General features: G+C 47.4%; 1 protein-coding gene across 5 annotated transcripts in view; it reads left to right on the top strand.

The window, feature by feature from the left end:
• The first annotated feature begins 287 nt into the window (after window positions 1-287).
• Window positions 288-19,433, top strand: part of LOC116968252 (casein kinase I-like) — a 200,439-nt gene continuing 181,293 nt past the window's right edge. For 3 of the 5 annotated variants that reach the window (XM_033014943.1, XM_033014945.1, XM_033014942.1), the window contains exon 1: window positions 288-533. The gene's annotated coding sequence lies outside the window, so the exon portion shown is untranslated. The remainder of the gene's footprint in view (window positions 534-19,433) is intronic. The other 2 variants (XM_033014947.1, XM_033014946.1) reach the window with 1 other exon arrangement.

Raw genomic sequence — 19,433 nt, 5'->3', positions numbered from 1 at the left:
CTTCGGGTTTCGACCCGAAACGTTGCCTATTTCCTTTGGGTTTCGTCCCGAAACGTTGCCTATTTCCTTCGCTCCATAGATGCTGCTGCACCCGCTGAGTTTTCTCCAGCATTTTTGTCTCCCTTGGATTTTCCAGCATCTGCAGTTCCTTCCTTGAACTCCATTGTCACCTGGGTGGTGGGTGGGTGGAAGGTGGTTGTTGTCCTCTGACGTCACGGGGCAGTATGACGTCACGCCGGGCGGGGAGGGCGGGGTCACTGACCCGGAAGCGCTCCCGGCCCGGCGGCCGGTGATGCAGAGCGACTTCCGGCGTGGCTGCTCTGGCTTTTTCCCTTTTCTTCCGGAGGAGGAAAGAAAAACAGAGGAAGGAAAACCGGAGACGGAGCCCGGCGGCGGCACTGGCACCGGCACTGGCAGCGGCACCGGCCACTGGCACCGGCACTGGCAACGGCACTGGCAACGGCACTGGCACCGGCACCGGCGGCGGCACTGGCACTCGGTGAGGCGGCGCCCGGCCGGCCGGCGGGGAGAAGGTAGGCCAACCCAACCCAGCCCGGAGTGGGGAACACGGGCGTGGAGGGGAGAGGGAGGGAGACAGTGGCGGGTGGAGGGAGAAGGGAGGGAAGGAGAGAGGGAGAAGGGTGAGGGAGGGAAGGACGAGAGAACGGATGAGAGAAAGAAGAGGACCGAGGAAGGGAAGGAGAGAGAAGGGTGAGGGAGGGAAGGGGAGAGAAGGGGAGAGAAGGGAGGGAAGGGGAGAGAAGGAGAGGAAGGGAAGGAGAGAAGGAGAGAGAAGGAGAAAGGAGGGAGAGAAGGAGAATGGAATGGAAGGAGAGAGAAGGGAAGGAGAGAGGGAGAGAAGGGTAAGGGAGGAGAGGAAGGGAAGAGAAGGGAGTGAGGGAGAGGAGAAGGGAGGGAGAGGGTGGAAGGAGGGAGAGAATGAGAGGGAGAAGAGAAGGGAGAGGAAGGGAAGGAGAGAGAGAGGAGGGGAGAGAAGGAGGAGGGGGAGGGAGAAGAAGAGAGAGAAGGGAAGGAGAGGGAGAGGAGAGAAGAGGGAGAATGGAGAGAAGGAGGTGAGGGAAGGAGAGAGGGAAAGGAGAGAGAGGAGGGAGAAAATGAAGAGAATGGAGAGAAGAGAGGGAGAGGAAGGGAGCGAAAAGAAGGAAGGGAGAGAGAAAAGGAGGAGGGGGAGAGATTGTGGTGGAGGGATGGACGGTGGCAGATGAAGGGATAGGGAGGGGAGAGACAGATAGAGAGTGAGGAGCGGGGTGCAAGGAGATGGAGGCGGGAGGTGAAGGGGTACATGAGTGAGGAGGAGGCAGTGGGTGATGTGGAGGAGGGTGAAGTGGGAAAGGAGGGGAATGATGAGTGGGGAAGATAGACGAGGATGGAGTATGAGGGTGGCTAGAGAAGAAGGGGGAGGAAAATTGTGAAGGGAGGAGTGAGGGAGAAAGGGGTACAAGACAGAACGGAGAGGGGAGGAAGGAGATTAGGTCAACGAGCGAGGGAGATGAGAGCGGGGAAATGGTGAGGGAGAATAGAAGGAGAGAGGTTAATGGAGATAGATGGGGAGAGGTAGACGGAGGAGAGGAAGGCGACAAGGGAGATCGGGAGGGAAAGATGGGGGAGGAATTCTGTGAAAGGGGAGGCGAGGGTAAGAGAGAGGGGGAAACGGGACAGGCTGAGGTTGAGAGAGGAGGGTGGGAGAGGTAGAGATGTGAGCGAGCAGAGAGGCATGGGTGGGGGGAGAGAGGATGAGGGGTGAAGGCGCGGGAGGATATATGAAGGGTCCTATGGGTGTAACGGAGGGGGCTTGACAATGGTGATGTAGGGAGGGGTGAGGGAATTAGGTGAAGGAGGGTAAAGGAACTGACTGCTGGAGGAAAGTGAATCTGGATTTGGTGGGGGGGGGGGGGGTGAGGTTTTGTAGCTGTTGAGGGGAGCCAGAGTGATGGCCAGAGCAAGCAGGTGGTGAAGCACTCTGGCTTGTGAGAGGAGGAGGAAGCAGGTTGTGTGGGAGGGTGGTGAAGTTGGGAGGAGCGGGGAGGGTGTGAGATATTGGCTGCGGAACAGGGACCAGGCAGGGGGCAGAGAGGAGGGAACAACCAGGCTGCTGTAGGAGGTGCAGCAGTGGAGGAAGGGGAGGAGGGGGTGTAGGTGAGGCAGGCCGAGGAATCGGGGCTATGAATGGGGGATCGGGCTGTGGAGGAGAGGAGGGCAGAGAGGGCATGGGGGAGATTCTGAGAAGGGGTAAGAGAGGAGGAATCGGAGGAGGGAGATGAGAGGTTGGGGAAAAAAGGAGAGCAGGTATAGGTGAGGGGGGAGAGGTTAATGGAAAAGTTCTGGGAAGGGAAGTGGGGAAGGGTAGAGGAGAACATCATGACAGTGGAACGCGAGGGTGATGTGTGTGAGAGGGATCAGAAGAGATGAAGAGAATGGGGGCAAGAATGGATAAGGAAAAGAGTGAAGAACTATGAAATGGAGGGGAGAGGTAAATCAGGAATGATTTGGTAAATGGTTCGATGAGTTTATGATGGGGCTGTGGAGTGGGACGGGTTGGACTGTGAACGGAAAGCTGGTATTTAGTGCGTGGACAAGGGTCGGATGAGAGAGGAAGTTGTGTGGGGCAGGTGGAAGGGAAGAGTTGGCCACTGTGAGGGAGAGCAGGTGGCGTGTGTGGGGTGGTTCGGAATTGGGATGGAAGGAGGTTGGAAACGATGAGTCGGGGAATATGTCGGAGGAGGACGGTGATGAAGCAACGAGCCTGTTTACCCTGTAATGCTGCTGCTATGAGAATGACTGTGTTGGATGTCAGTGGGCATGAAGTGCCATGGTGAAACATCTATGTTTACAAATGGAGCTTTAACTTGATCTGATGCCATTTCGGCAAATGTGAAGAGTATAAATCGAGTTACTTTTACGCCCTTTGTTTCTTATTTCACTGGCGGCGGGGAGCTACTGTGCAGCAGGCTCCTGCTGCTGGAGGCTTGTGGGTGTCTGGGAGTGGGCTGTGTTTTGGCACAACGCTGCATTGGCATTTCATAACTGGCAGCGCCGAGGCTAAGTTTTCTCCACGCTGCTGGTCTTTCTCTCGTGGGCTGCCAACATCTTGCGGTGGTGACGGTTGTAGGATTGCAAAAGTTGTGGAGTGGCAGCACCTCGTGGGAATTGGGGGGGGAGGAATCGGGCAGAGTCTTCGAACATTTCTCCTGATTTAAATCGTAAGCCAAATTCTTTCTCGAGGCAGAATTACTTGGAATTTGAAATCTAGACAATAGACAATAGGTGGAGGAGTAGGCCATTTGGCCCTTCGAGCCAGCACCGCCATTCAATGTGATCATGGCTGATCATCCCCAATCAGTACCCTGTTCCTGCCTTCTCCCCGTATCCCCTGACTCCGCTATTTTTAAGAGCCCTCTCTAGCTCTCTCTTGAAAGCATCCAGAGACCCTGCCTCTGCCGCCCTCTGAGGCAGAGAATTCCACAGACTCACCACTCTCTGTGAGGGAAAAGTGTTTCCTCGTGTCCGTTCTAAGTGGCTTACTCCTTATTCTTAAACTGTGGCCCCTGGTTCTGGACTCCCCCAACATCGGGAACATGTTTCCTGCCTCTAGCGTGTCTCCGCTATTTTTAAGAGCCCTATGTAGGTTTCCTAATATCTTGATAAACACAATGCTGGAGTAACTCGGCGGGACAGGCAGCACATCTGGGTAGAAGGAATGAACAGAACTGGACTAAAGAAGGGCCTCGACCCAAAACGTCACCCATTCCTTCTCCAGAGATGCTGCCTGTCCTGCTGAGTTACTCCTACATTTTGTGTAGGAGTAAACCTCGATGTAATCAGCATCTGCAGTTCCTTCCTACAGATTCCTAATATTTTATTCAAGAAGGAACTGCAGTTGCTGGAAAATCGAAGGTAGACAAAAGTGCTGGAGAAACTCAGCGGGTGCGGCAGCATCTATGAAGCGAAGAAAATAGGCAACGTTTCGTCCCAAAACGTTGCCTATTTTCTTCGCTCCATAGATGCTGTCCCACCCGCTGAGTTTCTCCAGCATTTTTGTCTTCCTAATATTTCACAATGACCTCAGATGGAGGCCATTCTACCCACTGGGTCCATGCCATCTCTTCCTGGAGCAATCCAGTTAGTCCTTGCCTCCTCCTCTTTATCTCTCTGCGTATGTTGACGTTTATTCTCTCTCATACGTGGCCCTTTAATTCCTTTTGCTGTCAACCTGTGCTTAGGATGGTTTACAGCATCCAATTAACCTTCCAGCTGTCTGAGATGTGGTAGGAAACTGGAGCACACAGGGGAAACGCACCTGATTACAGGGGAAAAAAACACATGCAGATTCCACACAGATTGAACGTGGCTTCTCGGAACAGAGATACATCAAAGCAGCATTAACCACAGTATCGTTATTTTCCTCAGACCCCCCTCCCCCCATGCCATCCAAATGGAGGGGGGTGTCTGGGGGAAACTACGCTTGAGTCAAAAGATTTTTGTGGAAAGTTTGATAGAAACATAGAAAATAGGTGCAGGAGTAGGCCATTCGGCCCTTCGAGCCTGCACCGCCATTCAATATGATCATGGCTGATCATCCAACTTAGTATTCTGTACCTGCCTTCTCTCCATACTCCCTTGATCCCTTTAGCCACAAGGGCCACATCTAACTCCCTCTTAAATATAGCCAATGAACTGGACTCAACTACCTTCTGTGGCAGAGAATTCCACAGATTCACCACTCTCTGTGTGAATTTTTTTTTTCTCATCTCGGTCCTAAAAGACTTCCCCCTTATCCTTAAACTGTGACCCCTTGTTCTGGACTTCCGCAACATCGGGAACAATCTTCCTGCATCTAGCCTGTCCAACCCCTTAAGAATTTTGTAAGTTTCTATAAGACTCCTGACGGGAAAATAAATGTGAAGGTTTTGGTAATGTCAATAATAATAATAATAATAATAATAAATACTTTATTGATCCCCTCAGGGAAATTCAGATGTCCAGAAGCCCCCAACCAACAAACCCACACATTCAAAACGAACGCAGACAGAAAATACATAAAATACAATGTGGACAATACCTGAGAGCAATAAATACTTAAAAAGACCAATAATTAACAATTAAAAATTAAAAAATGCAAAAACGCATCCCCCCTACAGCCTAGCGGTCCGAATTATAAAACCTAATGGGTGCAGGGGTGAAGGATCTCCTGAACCGCTCCGTGCTACAGCGCAGGGAGAGGAGCCGGTTGTTGTTCAGAGTGCTCTTTTGACTCTCCAGAATTACATGGAGGGGATGCCCGGGGTTTTTCAGGATGACCTGCACCTTGCGCCTCATACGACTCTCAAGCACATCCATCCCAGAGTCTACTCTCCCCTCCAGCACTGAGTATTTAGATAAGTGTTTAGATAAAGAAAGTAGGGAAGAGAACATGGATATTCAGCATAGACCAGTGGAGCCAATTGCCTTTTTTATGTGAGACATTTGATTGATGAGAGTTAGGGATATTAGTATCTAATTATAAATAGATCAAAATTACAAATTGAGGTTTAAAGAAAATACTGTAGTTTAGTTTAGAGATACAGCGCGGAAGCAGGCTCTTTGGCCCACAGTCCGCACCAATCAGTGATCCCCGCACATTAACACTATCCTACACACACACTAGGGACAATTTACACATACATCAAGCCAATTAACCTACAAACCTGTCCGTCTTTGGAGTGTGGGAGGAAACCGAAGATCTCGGAGAAATCCCACGCGGTCACGGGGAGAACGTACAAACTCTGTACAGACAGCACCCGTAGGCGGGATTGAACCCGGGTCTCCGGCGCTGCAAGCGCTGTAAGGCAGCAACTCTACCGCTGCGCCACTGGCCACCCCTAAAAAAAATCAATTTCTGTTTAGTTTTAATCAAATATTCTGATAGCTTAATGTTTAGAGATACAGTATGGCAGCAGGCTCTTGGGCCCATCTAGTTCATGCCAGCCATTGATCACTCATTCACACCAGTTCTGCCATCCCGATTTTGCATCCACTCGCTACACACTAGAGGCAATTTACAGAGGGCCAATTAACCTACAAACCCGCACGTCTTTGGAATGTGGGAGGAAACCAGAGCACCTGGAGAAAACCCACACGGCCACAGGGAGAACGTGCAAGCTTCGCGCCGACAGAGAGTGGTGAATCTCTGGAATTCTCTGCCACAGAAGGTAGTTGAGGCCAGTTAATTGGCTCTATTTAAGAGGGAGTTAGATGTAGCCCTTGTGGCTAAAGGTATCAGGGAGTATGGAGAGAAGGCAGGTACGGGATACTGAGTTGGATGATCCTGCACCTATTTTCTATGTTTCTATGACAGCACCCGTGGTCAGGATTGAACCCGGGTCCCAGGTGCTGCGAGGCAGAGGCTCTTCCAGCTAATGTTGATCTTAAGCTGATCTTGAGGAGAATATAGCCTAGAGTTTGTCGTGTGATGTGGAAGACAGTTTATGTTGATGGCTTGAGTTGTAAATTGAGTTTTGATTTATTGCTCACACTTCATTTCTCTCGCAACTTTTGGATCCAGCTGCTGCACCATACATTTTTATCTTTGATATATGGTTTATGTGGTTTAATCAAGATCTGTGGGCAGTAATGAAAAGAATGAAACCATGATTTAATAATCACAAGGATATGTTACATTCTTCCCGAGCGTTTAATTATAGCTGTGTGTAGGCTTTTCTGTCACTCGCCTGGCTTAACCAGGATGAGTTCTTTCATGTCCTGATGGTTAACGTTAGCAGATCTAGTTAGTGATGGATTATATAACATTACTAGTATTGACAGAGCAAAGACAGGTGGGTGGAAGAGTTGCACATCTATCATGTGTAGGAAGGAACTGGATGTAGACACAAAAAGCTGGAGTAACTCAGCGGGTCAGACAGCATCTCTGGAGAAAAGGAATAGGTGACGTTTTGGGTCGAGACCTTCTTCAGACCGAGACTCAGGGGAAATGGAAACAAGAGATATAGACGGTGATATAGAGAGAGATAGAACAAATGAATGAAAGATATGCAAAAAAGGAACAATGCTGATTTAAACCGAAGATAAACACACAAAGCTAGAGTCTCAGCGGTTCTGGCAGCATCTGGAGTAAAGGAATAGGTGACATCTATTATGATCTATTGATAAAGAAGGGGTGACTGACTTGCATTCCACCTGTCTTCTTCACGGACTTGAGCCCAATAACCTGCCTCTGTATTGTACGTCTAAAATAGGGAACCAGATTAAGGGGTTCAGGTGTGGGAGGCAAATATCTATTGAGCCCACACAAGGGAAATGAAAGGAGCGAGTTTAAAGGAAAAGGATAACACCCAAGTGCTGGAGTAACTCAGCGGGTCAGACCGGTTCTCTGGAGAACCTGGACAGGTGGAGTTTCTGGTCTGGAACCTCCTTCAGACTGATTGCGGTAGCGAGAAGAGTGGTGTTGGGCAGGGCGATGCCAGGCAAGCGATAGGTGGATACAGGGGGGGGGGCGGGTGGGTGTGTTATTGGCAGGTGGTTGGACAAAGGCCAGGAATGGAAAGACAGATGAATCTGAGATAAGAAGAAATGTGAATGCATGAGAAGGGCAAAAGTGGGGCAAGGGGGGCGGGGAATGAGGGGGGCTGGTTTGTGGGAGAAATGGGTGGGCACCCAGGTGGGGCACTGGGAAGAGGTGCTTGTTGGTTAATTTCCTAAAATTGGGAATTTCAATGTTCATACCTTTTGGGTTGTAAGGACATCGAGAGAATTTCATGCCATGGGACTTGTTGCTGCCTACACACGCAGTAACTTCAGTCTGAAGAAGGGTTTCGACCCGAAACGTTGCCTATTTCCTTCGCTCCATAGATGCTACCTCACCCGCTGCGTTTCTCCAGCATTTTTTGTCTAATATCTCTACCTTGACTTGCCTAACAATGCAGACTAACAATGGATTTATTTAAAACAAAAGGTTCAGGATTAACTGTACAGTTCTGTCACGGTTGTTTACTGGTTTCTCTCATCTATTTCATACTATTTCCCTCTGTTCCTCCTTGGCTGGGATGTCAGTATGAAGACAGTTTAAACATTAGACTTTAGCGATATTGACCTTTTGGCCCACCAGGTCCGCGACGACCAGCGATCCCCGGACACTAGAACTATCCTGTACACCAGGGATTGTTTACAATTTCACCAAAGCCAATTAAACCACAAACCTATACGTTTTTGGAGTGTGGGTGGAAACCTGAGCACCCAGAGAAAACCCTTCTTCACAGGGAGAACGTACAAACTCCATACAGACAGCACCCATTGTCGGGATTTAACCTGGGTTTCTGGCGCAGCAACTCTGTGCCACTGCCGCCCTCAGGCAGCATCTCTGGAGAACATGGAATAGCGACCTTTGTGAGTTGGGTTGTAAAATATTAATTCAGGGACTTATCCCATCACCGACACAGATTATCCTTTTACTTTTGCATTCAGTGCATTAACTAATAAAGCAAAGTGTCCCTTAGGCTTTAAAAAATAAAACAGTTTAATGACCTGTTCTACATTTTAAGGATCTGAGGACAAATGCTCCAAGAACCTTCTGTTCCTCTGCATCATTCAATATCTTACCATTAATTTTATATTTTCTCACCCTTTTTTTTTGTACCTTCCCAAATGCATCTCACATTTCTCTGAATGAAATTTCAATTGCCGGTTTTCTGCCCAACTGCTCAGACCTTCTTTAGCCTTGCTTCCTTGCTATCAGCCCCAGGACCAGTTTTATGACCAGTTGCAAACTTATTTTAATCCTAATGTGTGCTTCCCTACAGTCTAAATGATTAGTCTGGAATGAGCAGCCAGAGGAAGCTATAGAAGGGGTTACAATTGACTTATTAAAGACATTTGGGCCGATGTATGGACTGGAAGGGTTTAGAGAACTGCAGGCCAAATGGGACCAGCCCAATATTCCAATTTGGTCAGCAGGACAGGATGGGCCGAAGGGCCTGTTTGCATGTTGTAATGCTCTATGATAAAACATTGTCCAAACTTGGCATGTTCATTTTACCAAAGAATTTCCTTCCAGTTATTCAACTTCAAAAATATATTTGACAGCTTGTGAAGGGCTTCAGGTTGGGGTTATTCCTAGGTGGCTGGTGAGCTGCAAGATCCCAGTTCTATGTGATCTGGTGGGTAGGGTGGCTCAGTGCCACAAGCTGAAGTTGGGATGAAGAAGTTGGGCATGATTTGCTCCTGTGATGTTTGCTCTGTTTGTGGCACGTGTGGGGTAGGGGATTGTACACATTTGTTTCCTTGTGAATCCATCACAAAGATGGCTCATCAACACCTCCACTTCCTTAGAAGATTGAGGAAGTTCAGGATCTTGCCGAATACTCGATCGAACTTCTACATGTGTATGGTAGAGAGCACATTGACTGACTGATTCACGGACTGGTTCAGTAACTCCAATGTCCAGGATGCTGCCTGACCTGCTGAGTAACTCCAGCATTTTATTTCTTCTGTGAAAGTGTGAAAAATATAAATCTCCTAGATGCGCTGGGACGCATCCTCGGTGATGTGACCTGGGGTCATCGGGTGTTTGGGGTCTCACAACATCAGACACCCTCGCCCTGGCGACCCAGCCGGGATTGATCAGGCCCCGACTTGCGACCCAGCAGCAACCGCCCACGGATCAGCCATCTTAATAACCACTGCAGGGACTGGGCTCTGTGGGGTGAGTCCTGGCCGGGCTCCTCCTGCATCTCACCAGGTTCAAGGCCTGTGCGCTGCACCTCTTTCTCCTTCTCCGAGCATTTCATTCTCGCTTGATGGATTTTTAGGCCATGGTGGTTCATTAGGCCTTTCCGTATTTGTCTTCTGGATTTTTCTCAGAATTGTCCAGAAGGTTTGTTTTGTATTGCGCAGAATTCTTGGACAATCAATGGTCAAGGTCCTTGGGTACTGCTTCCAGTTTTGGTCTCCTGATCTAAGAAAGGGTGTGCTTGCCATGGAAGCAGTGTGGCAACGGGTCACGAGAATAGTCCCAGGGATGGGAGCTTTGTAGTAGGGGGGGAAGATCTCACATTGTGACTGCATTGTCTAGTAATTGTACAGGTGACAACACAGTTGCACAGCTATTGAAGCTACTGCCTCCATGCTCCAGAGACCCAGGTTTGATCCTGACCTTGGGTGCTGACTGTGTGGAGTTTGCATGTTCCTCCTGTGACCGCGTAGGGTGCTACGGTTTCCTCCCACATCCCAAAGACGTGGGTTAATTGGCCTCTGTAAATTGCTCCGTGCCTGTCGGGAGTAGATGAGAAAGTGGGATAACATAGAACAAGTGGGAATGGGTGCTCGATGGTGTGTGTGGACTTGGTGGTCCGAAGGGCTTATTTCCTTGCTGAATCTTTCAATTAATCATTAAGAAGAAATCTTGGAGAAGTAGGACTATACAGTGGTGCTGTCATCAGAGTGAGTGCATGGGTTTCGCCCAGTGGCTCCAGTATCTTTTAACACCGGAAAGTTGTGCTGCTAAGAAACATAGAAACATAGAAAATAGGTGCAGGTGGAGGCCATTCGGCCCTTCGAGCCAGCACCGCCATTCATTGTGATCATGGCTGATCGTCCCCTATCAATAACCCGTGCCTGCCTTATCCCCATATCTCTTGACTCCACTAGCCCCTAGAACTCTATCTAACTCTCTCTTAAATCCATCCAGTGACTTGGCCTCCACTGCCCTCTGTGGCAGGGAATCCCACAAATTCACAACTCTCTGGGTGGAAAAGATTTTTTCTCACCTCAGTCTTAAATGACCTCCCATTTTTCCTGCATCCAGCTTGTCCAGTCCTTTTATAATTTTATATGTTTCTATAAGATCCCCTCATCCTTCTAAACTCCAGTGAATACAAGCCGAGTCTTTTCAATCTTTCCTCATATGACAGTCCTGCCATCCCAGGGATCAATCTGCTGAACCTACGCTGCACTGCCTCAATCAAAAGGATGTCCTTCCTCAAATCAGGAAGTAAACTAACCTCCCTTCATTGACTCCATTTGCACTTCACTGTGTAATTTGGTTGCAACAGAATTACAACAGTGATTAGGAAGTTCGGCATGTCCCCAACAACTCGAACCAACTTCTACAGACGCACCGTAGAAAGCATTTTATTGGGATGCATCGTGGCACAGTTTGGGAACCACTCCATCCAAGATGGCAAGGAATTGCAGAGAATTGCGGATGCAGCCCAGACCGTCACACAAACCAGCCTCCCTTCCATTGACCTCATCTACATTTCATGCTGCCTCGGCAAGGCCAACAGCATAATCAAGTCTCACTCCGGTCATTCACTCTTCTCCAGTCTCCCGTCAGGCAAGAGATACAAAAGTGTGAAAAAACACACCTCCAGATTCAGGGTAGAGAAAAATGCTAGAGAAAAACTCAGCGTGTGAGGCAGCATCTGAGGAGCGAAGGAATAGGCCGAGACCCTTCTTCAGACACCTCCAGATTCAGGGACAGTTTCTTCCCAGCTGCTCTCAGGCAATTGAACCACTCTATCAACAGCTAGAGAGCGGTCCTGAGCAGCTATCTATCTCATTGGTGATCCTTGGACTCCAGAACCAGGGTCCACAGTTTAAGAATAAGGAGTAAGCCATTTAGAACAGAGACGAGGAAACCCTTTTTCTTTCAGAGAGTGGTGAGTGTGGAATTCTCTGCCTCAGAGGGCGGTGGAGGCAGGTTCTCTGGATGCTTTCAAGAGATAATTAGATAGGGCTCTTAAAATAGCAGTCAGGGGATATGGGGAGAAGGCAGGAACGGGGTACTGATTGGGGATGATCAGCCATGATCACATTGAATGGCGGTGCTGGCTCGAAGGGCCGAATGGCCTATTCCTGCACCTATTGTCTATGTCTATTGTGTATGTCTATGTCTATCCTTAATCGGGCTTTACTGGACTTATCTAATGCGCTAAATATTATTCCCTTTATCACATATCTGTATACTGCGGACGGCTCGATTGTGATCGTGTGTTCTCCTTCCGCTGACTGGTTAGCACGCAACAGAAGGCTTTCACTGGACCTTGGTACATGTGGCAATAAACTAAACCAAACTGAATTGGTTACAATAAAAAGCACCCTGGTATAGCTAGGTGGCAGAAGAATAGGTGGAGATGGAAGGGGGAAAGTTAATGTGAGGGATAATGGATTATAATAAGACTGCCGATATACTGGAATGTCACGTTTAACAAAGCTGAGACTGTTCCTTTGAAGGTGGACAAGGAAATACAGTTAATAACCTGAATTTCTGTAAGGTTTTGACAAGGTTCCAGTGAAAGTTAATAGCTGAAATAAAATGTCACGGGAGGGTTCAAATGTAGTGCAAGATTGGACTTTGGTTTAAAAACAGGAAACTGAGAATGTAAGTCGGTGCCCTGAACATTGATTACACGATCCTCTATTTATTATTGACCCAGCGGCTGTGCTATTGGACACAAAATCTTCCTAGTTTAGTCATAGAGTCACAGAGTCGAACAGTGTGGACATAGCCCCTTCGGCCCAACTTGCCCACACCGGCCAACAGGTCCCATCTACACTAGTCCCACCTGGCAGCGTTTGGCCCATTTCCCTCTAAACCTGCCCTTTGTACCTGTCTAAATGTTTCTCAAACGTTGCAAAAGTGCCTGCCACTGGCAACTACTCTGGCAACTCGTTCCATACACCCACCACTTTTTTTTTGAATAAGTTATCCCTCAGATTCCCATTCCATCTTTCCCCTCTCACCTTAAATCAACGTTCTCTGGTTGTCTTTCCCTAGTCTCGGCAAGAGACTCGGTGTGCCTACCCGATCTGTTCCCCTCATGATTTTATACACCTCTATAAGATCACCCCTCAGCTTCCTGCGCTCCAAGGAATACAGTCCTAGCCTAGCCTGCTCAACCTCTCCCTGTAGCTCGGTGTTGACTATGAGAAGCTAGAGCTGAAATACCCTCCCATGAACTTTTGTTCCCCTGGGCTTTCATTTCAGTCTACATAGCGGACGTGTTTGGTTCCACTTGCAGGCCTATGAATGTTTCCTCTCTTCAGCAGATCGTGTCTTAAGGTTGCTTGATACAAGTCTGAGGTTTCCTCCACAGTTGGCAATAATTGAATCCAGCAAGGAATGCAAAATATGCTTATTGCCATAAATACCTAGGAGTGGCAACTTCTGAACTCGAGATGAGATACTTGAAAGATTACACCACTTGCCTTGGTTAGCCGTACTGCTGGTGCTGAAACGTGGAATGATCGATTGCTCGATGCAGCATGGAAACAAGCCCTTCCGCTCACCGTGTCCACGCTGACCATCGATCACCAGTTCACTTCTGAAGATACGTCGCCTATACCGTTTCTCCAGAGGTGCAGCCTGACCTGCTGAGTTACTCTAGCTTTTAGTCTGCCCATTCGCACTAGTTCTATGTTATCTCACTTTCGCATCCACTCTCTGCACACTAGGAGCAATTTTACTGAGGGCAATTAACCTACAAACCTGCACGCCTTTGCGGTGTGGAAAGAGCACCTGGAGGAAACCCACGTGGTCACAAGGAGCACATGCAAACTCCACTCGGACAGCACTCAAAGTCAAGATCAAACTCGGGTCTCCAGCGCTGAAGCAGCGGCTCTAACAGTTGCGCTTCTGTGCCGTTCTGTAGAATGATCAGGTGGTAATACCCATAGTGATCACCAAATGTAGACACAAAACGCTGGAGTAACACAGCGGGTCAGGCAGCATCTCTGGAGAGAAGGAATGGGTGACAATTTGGGTCGCGACCTTTCTTCATTGATCACCAAATGGTTGGTTTCCTACTTATGCCACACAGTCAGTGCCGTGTTATTTGTTTGGGAGAAGCAGAAAGTAAAGGGGCCCTTGACATTGCTCCAAGCGTGGCTTCAAGTGAGCCCTTCAATTGTCAGTCTTCTGAAACAATGTCTTGTTAGTAACATAGAGTACGGTCTTGCAAGATAATTCTCTACCTGTCTTAGCTGAGATGTCCCCTCTGCAAGAACAGATGGGTCTGTTGTGACAGATTTTAATGCCTCTTCTGTGTCCAATGTTACAGTCACATCGTGAGAGCTTCAATATTGTAAACAGCAGGTTGCAGCATCTTGGTGAGTGCGAGGGGAAGTGTCAGAATTCATTCGGAAATTAATTATTACATTCTAAATTAATCCAAGTACAGGCAAGTGTGAGGGGGGGAAAAGTGCTGATCAAAAGAAAACACTACTTAAGCACCATGTAGTTATATTGAAGGATTTATACTCGTCATAACCAGATCTGTTGCCATCCTCGCTGGAGCAGACTGCGGTCCACACACACTGAAGTGCGAATGTTGCTGATGAAGCCCCTCATGCAGCGTTCTGAGCTCGAAGCAAAGTGAAGGATGAGCTGGGTAATCGCCCATATGTGTTGCAAGCCGCTCTTTATGAAGCTTGTTCATCTCGTAGTGGTGTAGTGGAATCTCACCCCCAGAAAATCTGCCAGAGGTTGATGCTACGATGCTGAGGGAACGCGGCAGATCAGACACTTGATAGACACAAGATGCTTAGAGTAACTCAGCGGGACAGACAGCATCTCTGGAGAAAAGGAACAAGAAAAAGAACCTGAGATAGACACAAAATGCTGGAGTAGCTCAGCGGGACAGGCAGCATCTCTGGAGAGAAGGAATGGGTGACGTTTGGGGTCGAGACCCTTCTTCAGACTGATGTCAGGGGAGAAAGAGATCCTAAATAAGGAAGTATAAGGTGTGAAAACAAGACAAAGGGAATGGAGATCAAGGAAAATGTAGAATAGATCATTGTTAGCTGAAAAAAAAAACCTATTCCTTTTCTCCAAAGGTGCTGTCTAACCTGCTGCATCACCCTAGCTTTTTGTGTCTATCTTCGGTTTAAACCTGCATCTGCAGTTACTTCCTATAGATCAGACACATGGTCTTGCAGAGGACACCGAAGACCCATGTCTCCTCTCGTGCCAATGTGAATCATTCCACTGCATTGTTTTGAAAAGAACAGGGAACTTCTTTATTTGTGTGTGTGTGTGTGTGTGTGTGTGTGTGTGTGTGTGTGTGTGTGTGTGTGTGTGTGTGTGTGTGTGTGTGTGTGTGTGTGTGTGTGTGTGTGTGTGTGTGTGTGTGTGTGTGTGTGTGTGTGTGTGTGTGTGTGTGTGTGTGTGTGTGTGTGTGTGTGTGTGTCACACACACACACACACACACACACACACACACACACACACACACACACACACACACACACGCGCACGCACCGCCAAATGCATCAAAACAGATTCAGCTATTTGATTTATATCTAAAGGATACATAAGAAAATATGTATTTTATAAATATAAAACATATTTAATTTGAAGTGTACTGACCTAATACATTGCCTTTCCGTCTTATCTAGGGATGCAACTTGACCCGTTGAGTTACTCCAGCAATTTGGCTTTTTCTCAGCTATTATCTTATATTTTCTTCCTTTCATTTCAGCTAGCTTTCAGTTACTCTGTTTAAATTGGTTTATATAACTTATGAAGTGGTTTAACCCCATTTTTATCTTAAATGTGATTGCACAAATGTAGGGGATTGTCGTCAGAAAAGTGTACCATGTAAAAAAGTAAATATAAAAACTTCAGATGCTGGTTTAAAACGAAGATAGACACAAAAGGTCAGGCAGCATGTCGGCAAAAAGAACAGGTGACGTTTCGGTTCGGGTCTGAAGAAGAGTCTTGACCTGAAATGTCGCCTATTCCTTTTCTCCAGAGATCTGCTGAGTTACTCCGGCTTTCTGTGTAAAAAAATATTATTTGTTTAGCAGTGGGGGAGTCCAGAACCAGGGGCCACAGTTTAAGAATAAGGAGTAAGCCATTTAGAACGGAGACGAGGAAACACTTTTTCTGACAGAGAGTGGTGAGTCTGTGGAATTCTCTGCCTCAGAGGGCGGTGGAGGCAGGTTCTCTGGATGCTTTCAAGAGAGAGCTAGATAGGGCTCTTAAAAATAGCGGAGTCATGGGGATATGGGGAGAAGGCAGGAATGGGGTACTAATTGGGGATGATCAGCCATGATCACATTGAATGGCGGTGCTGACTCAAAGGGCCGAATGGCCCACTCCTGCACCTATGTCTATTGTTTATTGACTTGAATATTAAGTCTTCCTAATTTAGAAAAAGTTGTCTTTCTATTTTTATTAACCAAACTGTTTGATAGGGCTCGAAAGGGCAAATGGCCTCCTCCTGCACCTTATTTTCTATATCTGGTTAACAATCTAACATCTATAAACCCAATTTCCTATCTGAATATTTTAAAGAACAATGTGAGATTGCACTGGGTCTGATTTTTTTTTTTTTTTAAATCTGGTGCATATATGAAACAAATGGACTTGAAAGAGCTCATTCATGTGAGATATTTTTTTTAAATTTACCCAAGGATAAATACAAAGTCTAATGTATGTGGTAGCCCCTAATATTGATGGTGAAAATGTGGAATTGTTCGATATTAAAAGCTGTGTAGGAAGGGAAATTTGAGGATAATTTTGACTTTTCTCTTTGTAAGTAATATAAAGTTTGATTGGGCCCTGGTTCCTGCTGAGTAACTCCAGCACATTGTGTCCTGCTGCATAAACGGACATCGGCAGTTCCTTGTTTCTACAAAAGATAGGCATTAAATGCTGGAGGAACTCAGCAGGCCGGGCAGCACGTCTGGAGAAGAAGGATGGGTGACATTTCGGGTCAGGAACCTTCTTGAGACTGAAAGTAAAGGGTGGAGGTGAAGAGCTGGAGGCGAGGAAAGGCCAGGAGCAACCGGGGCCGGTAACAAATGACCTTGTGTAGATGGTTGTTAGGAAGAAGCTGTTCCTGAACCTGGAGGTCACATGGTGGAACTCAGCAGATCATGCGGCATCTATGGAGGAAATGGGCAGACGACATTTCGGGTTGGGACCTGAAATGTCACATGTCCATTTCCCTCCACAGATGCTGCCTGATCCGCTGAGTTCATACACCACATATGTGTTAGTAGTTGCGTGCCCAGTGTGAGGAGTAGCTGTAGTTAATCATAGATAGATACAAAATGCTGGAGTTATGCCCCTGTCCCACTTAGGAAACCTGAACGGAAACCTCTGGAGACTTTGCGCCCCACCCAAGGTTTCCGTGCGGTTCCCGGAGGTTACAGGTGGTTGCCGGAGGTTGTAGGTAGTGGAAGCAGGTAGGGAGACTGACAAAAACCTCCGGGAACCTCTGGGAACCGCACGGAAACCTTGGGCGGGGAGCAAAGTCTCCAGAGGTTTTCGTTCAGGTTCCCTAAGTGGGACAGGGGCATAACTCAGATGGGACAGGCAGCATCTCTGGATAGAAGGAATGGGTGACGTTTCGGGTCGAGATGCTTCTTCTGACCGTCGAGAGAAAGAGGCACAGAGATATGGAAGGGTAAGGTGTGAAAAAGGGGCATCAAAGAAGATTCTTTTGATTTAAATGGGCACCAAGATGGGGCAGGCATTTTCTCTCGTCATTTGCTATTGAAACTTCCGATGCAAAGGCTAAGTGAAATGGAAATATTATTTATTTTAGGACCATAAAAACCTTGGGCTTATTGCCTACTTGCATAAAGAGAAGCTGCCGTTGCCACTGGACTCATTACTGCTGAGGTTTCATTCCATAAAAAGGATATTAGATGAGATTTGCTCATTGACAAAAACCTCCTTCAACTTTAGTGCGTTTGGTTGTCTGAGTGTTCTGTTTATTGAGCTGAGGAATGCTGGCGCCCACAGAATACGTTCTCACTTTGATCCTTGGTGTTAGGGAATGGAGAGCAAAGCTTTGCTGACTCGCCCTGGCAACATCTGTCAGCCACCATTTTCAGGAGTAGGTGTGAAAATTACCACTTCCTACACCAGTTATTTGGCCTCCTGTATCTGAACAAGATTTCTCCATTTCTTTTGGCTGTGAAGAATTCGAGTTGTGCGGGTTGCTTCAAGGTGAGCCAAGAGTGTTTTATTGTCATATGTCCTGAAACGGGACAATTAAATTCTTACATGGAGCAGAACGACAGATATGTAAACGTATTACTCTGTAAACACCCAAGTCTATTTAGTTCTCTCGTTTTCACACCTTACCATTCCATATCTCTTGGGTAGACAAAAGTGCTGGAGAAACTCACGGGTGCGGCAGCATCTATGGAGTGAAGGAAATAGGCAATAGGTTTCAGGCCGAAACCCTTCGGGTCTGAAGAAGGGTTTCGGGCCGAAACGTTACCTATTTCCTTCGCTCCATAGATGCTGCCGCACCCGCTGAGTTTCTCCAGCACTTTTGTCTACCCAAGAGATATGGAATGGTAAGGTGTGAAAAAAGACGTAGTACGGTCATGGGCAGATTCATGGGTAATTTTCGGCCCCATTTCCGTAACCGGCTTCCGTCTCCGCACCAAAGATCCCATAGCGGAGCAAAGATACTAGTGCGGAGATGGAAGCCGGTTACGGAAACATCCTCGTAAAAATATAAGTTCTTTGGTAAAAATCTTCTCTTCATTTTCAGAATTATAATTTACTAACACAAACTGCTCCCCCGCAACGTTGATTACACTGCGAGTCGGGTTGGGTCGGGTTACTGAAATGGATGAAAAAAAGGCCCACGTTCCGCTCCGTTGCGTACTACACGTCAGCCCATTGCATTTAGAAGGAGTGGTCTATCTTGCTCCGCTATAGGATCTTTGGTAGATAGTAGTTCAGCACTGCTCTCTGGTTGGGGTCGGGTCATTCTGTTGCCCAGTGGGAAGAAACTGTCCATGAATCTGGAGGCGTGCGTTTTCCATACACTTCTATACCAGAGAAGAGGAAGTGGCCGGGGTGTGACTTGGCCTTGATTATGTTGCTGGCCTTGCCGAGGCAGCGTGAGGTATAAATGGAATCAATAGAAGGGAGGTTAGTTTGTGTGATGGTCTGGGCTGCGCCCACAATGCGCTGCAATAAAAATGCAAGGAATGGAAGTATATGAATCATATGCAGATCAGTGCGATTAGTTTAATTTGGCATCTTAGATATTGTGGGCCTAGGACCTGGTCCGATGCTGCAATGTTCTATTGTTCTGCAAGATCTGCTCACTCCACCTGTCGACCTGCACTTGGTTTCCGTTTCCGCATTGTCTCAATTTTCAGATTCTCGTTCTTGTTTCTGAATACCATGGATCCGTAAACAGGTCAATGAGGTGATTATAAACGCATGCAGGTTGTTTTCCTTTGTTTATTGAAACCTAGAATGTAAGGGCATGGGGGTTATGTTTGAATTGAATGCAATGTTTGTTAGGGCATAGCTTGAGTATTGCGTACAGTTCTTGTCGCCATACTGGAAAGAGGTGACTGGGCTGGAAAGGAGATTAAAGAGGACATTGCCAGGACCAGAAAATTATACATGAGGAGAGATTGAATAGGCGGGGCTTGCT

Source organism: Amblyraja radiata, chromosome X (assembly GCF_010909765.2).
Source record: "Amblyraja radiata isolate CabotCenter1 chromosome X, sAmbRad1.1.pri, whole genome shotgun sequence".
NCBI classification, from domain to species: Eukaryota; Metazoa; Chordata; class Chondrichthyes; order Rajiformes; family Rajidae; genus Amblyraja; species Amblyraja radiata.
The sequence above is the reverse complement of the archived record's forward strand: the minus strand, read 5'-3'. Positions and strand labels throughout refer to the sequence as shown.